The sequence below is a fragment of the Cottoperca gobio genome, chromosome 23 (assembly GCF_900634415.1).
Source record: "Cottoperca gobio chromosome 23, fCotGob3.1, whole genome shotgun sequence".
Classification (NCBI taxonomy): Eukaryota; Metazoa; Chordata; class Actinopteri; order Perciformes; family Bovichtidae; genus Cottoperca; species Cottoperca gobio.
The window spans coordinates 4,800,238-4,806,240 of NC_041377.1; the positions used below are offsets into that span (position 1 = coordinate 4,800,238).

The 6,003-nt window shown below is 39.9% G+C and overlaps 1 long non-coding RNA gene across 1 annotated transcript; it reads left to right on the forward strand.

Annotated features, from left to right (window-relative positions):
- The first annotated feature begins 4,010 nt into the window (after positions 1-4,010).
- Positions 4,011-5,526, forward strand: LOC115028116 (uncharacterized). The gene is made up of 2 exons (XR_003834516.1): positions 4,011-4,889; positions 5,017-5,526. It is a non-coding gene; the product is annotated as an uncharacterized LOC115028116 (long non-coding RNA).
- Positions 5,527-6,003: the final 477 nt, after the last annotated feature.

Here is a 6,003-nt window from a genome sequence, read left to right on the forward strand (position 1 = left end):
CTTTGTAAAGGTAAAGGATTAGTTTGCTTCTTCCAATGTCTATATTTTAAGACATGTTGCTGGCACATCCTACTCATCCTTGCAGCATGGAGTGATTTTATTTCCCCTGTATCCAAATATCACTCAATGCAGCTTGAAGTAAGAGAATCAGAATCAAATTGCTTTTGTTGTATTTGATGTCATTTTAAAATATGCTCATCAAAGACATTTTCAATGCAGTTTATTTAATTGAAATTCTGCTACTGGTTTTACATTAATCTACTGATGACTGAACCACATCATGGAGGGCTCGTTAAAGTCCCATCACAACCTTTCAGTTTACCGCTGCTGATACACCACAGACATACACCACCTATTTCACACTCTAGTACGAGTGATTAGCACAAAACCCAGAGAAATGGCAGCTCTCATTATGTCTCCGTGAAATTGAAGCTGTTTATGACGGCAAGTTTGCCTGGATGTATTATTCAGCATTCTTACGCAACACTGTTTGGTTTACAGTGAAATCTGAGGCGAAGAATCTTCAAAACTGAGACGAGGAGCAGAGAAGAAAACAAAAAAAGCAGAGGAGGTGGAAGTTTTACAAAACACAATCACAAAGTACTTGAACTTTTCAGTGCACTTTGGGTTCAGAGAATGTGAGACTGAGGAATAAAGGCAACTTCTCTGCTGTCTAGACTGAAAGATGAATTGTGATGTGCTGAGACACCAAGCTACTCCAAGCCTGTGTCCAGACCAGAAATGGGAATGAGTGCAGGCGGTGAGTGTTGTGTTGGGGCTGCTCAGAGGAAGATATTCTGATCCTCTGTAAATCCCTGCGGGAGATATTCATCTTTTGGCTGTTTGCCCTCCACTAAGCACAGGGTCTGCTTCAGAACAACAGTGATAAGTATTCAGCATCTTGCTCAAGTTATCATCAGCAGTTTGCCAAACCCCTTCGTCCGAACAGCGATGGTCAAATCCTAGCCTTACCAACCGAAGCCTGTTTCTCCAAAGGCTGAAGTGTTGTGCAAGGGGCTTTAATAAGAACAATATTCAACGTATAAAGAGTTTGAAGAATTATGTCTTTTTTAACATCTTTCATCTTTAAAATAAAATAAAACACAAGAGTAGTAAATTGTGTGTTTGTTTGCTCTTACGTGAGCTGCAAATGTTAGCATCCTGGGCTAACTAGCTTACAGCATCAAAGGTGAAATTTGACACCTTTAATGTCCAATCAGTGTTAATGGTAAATGTAGTGAATTAAAGCAATAAATTCCTCAGTGCATGCTATACAGCAGGGGTACTAAAATTCTAAGAGGTCCAGTTAGAGAAAATTTCCACGAGCAAAGGTCATCATAATGTCTAACTTGTGTTATGAATTAGTGTGATATATATTGAAGTAGCCTAGTATCAAGTCTGTAGCTGTATCAACGTAATAAACAACTGACTGTCAAATCTAATAAAGAAAGTACAATTTAAAAACATTTAGACAATGTTTATTGTCACTTAACATTGAACTATAAAGATATATATATATATATATATATATATATATATATATATATATATATATATATATATATATATATATATATATATATATATATTACTGTAGATATGTATAATGTTCTTCTCGGGCTGCATTTAAAAATGTAATTGAGAAAATAAATAAAATAGCTTTTGAAAAATTGTGCATCTTAAAATAAAGTGCTTAATCTTAGAATAACAGGTGTCAGCATCTCCCTGTATCGCTAACTGGTCTTTCCGTCTGTCACGCGCATCTCGCCTCTTATCTGTCTGTATTCAGAGTCGCAATGTTTGCCGGTTGGAATGCACAGATTTGATTGGCTGCGTAGCATCACGTGGGATGGCTTAACTCCCATGTAATTGGTCTGTGAGTTTCCTGAATCGCTAAACCAGTGCGGTAAAAATGAGTGCGGTGATTCTCTAGTTCACTCCTCTCCTTTTCACCCCTCTGTGTGTGTGTGTGTGTGTGTGTGTGTGTGTGTGTGTGTGTGTGTGTGTGTGTGTGTGTGTGTGTGTGTGTGTGTGTGTGTGTGTGTGTGTGTGTGTGTGTGATGCAGAGCGGAGCGAATGTGAATGCGCAAAGTTAAATAAATTAAATAAAATGCGGGTCCGTATAGGTCGGCGTCTGGGTCCGGACTCGGACTTTTCGCGGAGCTGTCTCGGTAGTGCCTACATGTACCAGGATGCATTGCACATACGCCCATATGTCCCCCAGCTAATGCAGCTTCGGCCTCTCTTCGCTTCATTTTTCGGTCGTATTTATTTATTCGGCTTGCATAATTACAAGTGAATATGCGAGTCAGCCAAAACACTGTAAAATGTATCCACATCCTCTGTACTCATATTTGAGATTTCATTTAGGCTGTTGGAAACATAGCTAGTTTGCAATACAAGCAAAGACATTGGCATCTAGATAGAGATGGACACTAGAAATCCAAGCTGAAATAACCTGAAGTTCTTCCTTGAAACTTTACTAGTGTGCTATGAGACTTTAGTGTCATGTTCTTTCTTTCTTGCAACAGTAGTCATTTCAGCAAACTGAAAAGCTAGAATTGAAAAGTTGCTTTTATTTACTTCTGTGTGAAATCAAAGACCCATTCTTTAAGGAAATTATGTGAATTTAGAGTGTTGAATTTATCATCATTGTAAACTGTAATGTGTTGTGATTGAATGGCAAGCTTGACAAGCATAGCAGCATTAACATTTCAGCCTCATTCTGCTGCTCTGATAGCAAAGTCACTTTACAATCCATACACAGAGACACACACACACACTGGATGATTGAGGATATCACTTGTTCAAAGACACTCAGATTCTTTTAGAGACCATGAGGGAAACAGATGTACACAAGACGATATGCGTAATGCTCCACAATCCCTCCACCGATTACATGCTGCCCTCTGGCGGTGCATTAAAATAAAGCACCACTGCTTAGTGTAACCAAGATGCATTTCATGCCTTGCCCTCTAGTGTAACACAGTATGCTGTAGTTTCCCCAGAGATTCTGTAAACTGCTGAAAAATCACTTTAATTCATAACTACATATACTGGCATCAATTTGGAGTGTGTCCTCAATAACGTCACTGTAATGTTCCTGTTGTGTAAAGGTATTGTTTTTGTTCCCTGATGTGTATCCTAATGGCAATATTTTGAATTGTATTGCAATATTTTAGTAGTTTTTTGTATTTGATTATGATTCTTATGTACTGTATTACGTTAACAACGTAGAGGATGGTGCCTTAAAACGTCATTGACAGTTGAAATACAAGGAGCTATTTTCCCTTTTGGGCTAAAGGGTAACTTTATGTTGTAACTGTGCATGATTAAATGATTTGTTCTATAATACATGTATTATAGATTAGCATGAAATTAGTATTGCTTAATAATGTATTTCTACAATAAAAGGATGAGTTCGTAATGCTCCACAAACAAATCAAACTAGCAAGAGTGATTTTAGGGGTGCCCCCTCTGGCCATCCCCAGAGAGGGGAAATTGTAATTATACAAAGCAGTGATAAATGTACGTTAACACTCAATGAGTATTTACTGTTGTGTGTGTGTGTTTGTGTGTGTGTGTGTGTGTGTGTGTGTGTGTGTGTGTGTGTGTGTGTGTGTGTGTGTGTGTGTGTGTGTGTGTAATAGTTGTGCTTAATATTTGAAATTTGAAACCTCCTCATTTGAAATTGCTCTAGCCACAGCAAACCTGCCATTGACATACTCAAGCTCTTATGGTTGCACTTACAGAGCCTTATTGATTCATGTTCAATAGAAAATAAATGTAAAATAACTATCCTTTTAGTAAATAACAAATCTGCAGTGATTATATATTTTGTCTCCGTATATTCATGTGATTTTTTTAATCTCATGTTGTCTTATTGTATCAGTTCGGGTTTCGTATATCTCATTCCACACCAGTAGGGGGCAGTAGTGCTACGCAGCCCTGCCTTAGTTTCTGAAAGCAAAGCATTGTGGGATGTTTTCTTTCATAAAATGCAACGTAGGCCCGTCGTCTGAACGGACTTTTGACTGGAAGCAACTTCAGACAGGACGAGTAGTTTGAGCTCTGTATATTTAACAATAATAATTGTTATAGATTCTAGTTTTTGAGATTCAAAGACTGCAGTCCTTTACAAAAGGCTATCCTTGCCAGTTTTTACTCTTTTATTCCGAAGAAGACTATTTCACTTTGCTCTCCAGATAAGACGAAACGAAAGCTGCCAAGTCACTCAGCTGCAATCGACATTTTTTCCTGTACGGTTATTTTTTGGACGGAGATGTGTCAAGACGACATGGATACCAGATCGAAGCACGTTAACGCCGACTGCCTGCGTAAAACCATGAAACCTGGATCGAAATTGAGGTGGAAACGGCCTCGTGTCTCCACGGAGGGGGATGGGGCCTTCAAGCAGTGCCTAACCGGCTCGGTGGGGACCATCCGAAAATGCCTCCGGCGGGAACAGAGGCGGGCACAGTTGACGAAACTCGCCAAAGTCCTGGGAAACATCGGAAAGAAAGAGAAAAGGGAGTCCGTGTATGAGGAAAGTCCCGCTGCGGCCTACACACACAGTCGACCATCGGGGGCAATGGCGCCGCCAAACACCACGCAGTACCTTATGGGTAATGTGTACGAAGATATGAAGACAAACAACATCCATGCAGCTTCACATGAAACATCTCCACATCTGTTTAGTGAATGTTTTTCACTCGGTGTGTGTGATGCGCCGGGCTCTGATTTTGATAGCTGTCTTGCCTTTCAACAGAGGGACTTTGAGGAAATGTTTGACCTGTGCTGTTAACCGGAATGAACTGGTCTACGTGGCCTTGTGAAACTGGTCTGACCTCCTTTCCAGCTGTGACTTACCGATATGGGCAAATCAAAAGGTGTGACGTTACATTGTACATGAATGACATGAATGTGACTTATGCATATGTTTTGTTTTTTTTACAAGCCCATGTTATGTGATTGCTATGTCGCATGATTCATGGTTGGGCTTTATTTGTCTCACAGCGGCGCACTGGATGGTGCCCGCCCAGTAGGGAGTGTCCTGAGCCCTGAGTGGCGCCGCCCAGAGGAACGAAACAAACGCACCTCAGCTCTCGCCTGGCCACGGATTGTGAAATCCAGGTAAACCCGGGCAGGTATTGTGTTGCACTGCATTGTCATTGATGACAAGAGTAGTACATTGTGATGCGATGTTGGGCCTGAAAGTGCTTTCCACAGTTACTGTTGTCTGAGCGTTTTCCAGGTCGCTTTCCTGCCGGGACACATGGCTCTGCTGTGAGAGAGGAGCAGGTGAACAAGGAGCTCGGTCTTCACGTGACTGACATAAGGTGACATTTAATGCCCATTGGTTATCTTGACTGTTTCCAAGAAGGTTAAAGTCCAGAAGATGTCGAGTGTTATAATCCTGGTGACATAATTTACGTGTGAAATTGTATACAAACTGAGATTATAAAGTGAAATGATCCGGAGTTTAGAGAATTAAAAATGTTCAATAAATAATTTAATTATAAGAAATTGACTGTTTGCATTTATTTTTACTAAATTGGGTGTCTTTCATTATTAGGCATGTTAAGTGACATGAAGCTATAAACAAAACTATGTGACTATTGATGTTTGGCGTCGTCATTTTAGGAGCCATAAACTTGCGCTATGAGCCACAACATTAGACTGCCTTTTTTTTAATGCTTGGGGGGGGGGGGGGATTCACATCTTTACACTGGCAAAAGAATATGGTTCATGTTCCCAAAAAAGTACATAACTAACATGTATTTAAAGATTATATACAGTACACTCAAAACACACCCATACATGGTAGTATAACGAAGTGGATATGTTCTCTGTTCCTCTTGCCTATTGGCTGGTGGCCATTTTGTCAGTGCAAAAGTACTAATGCACTGTAAAGTCAAGTATTAAAAGTATTAGATTGGCCAGAGACTACAATCGGTAGTGTGACATCAGGTTACTGAGACTATTTTAAAGAAAATTGCACTA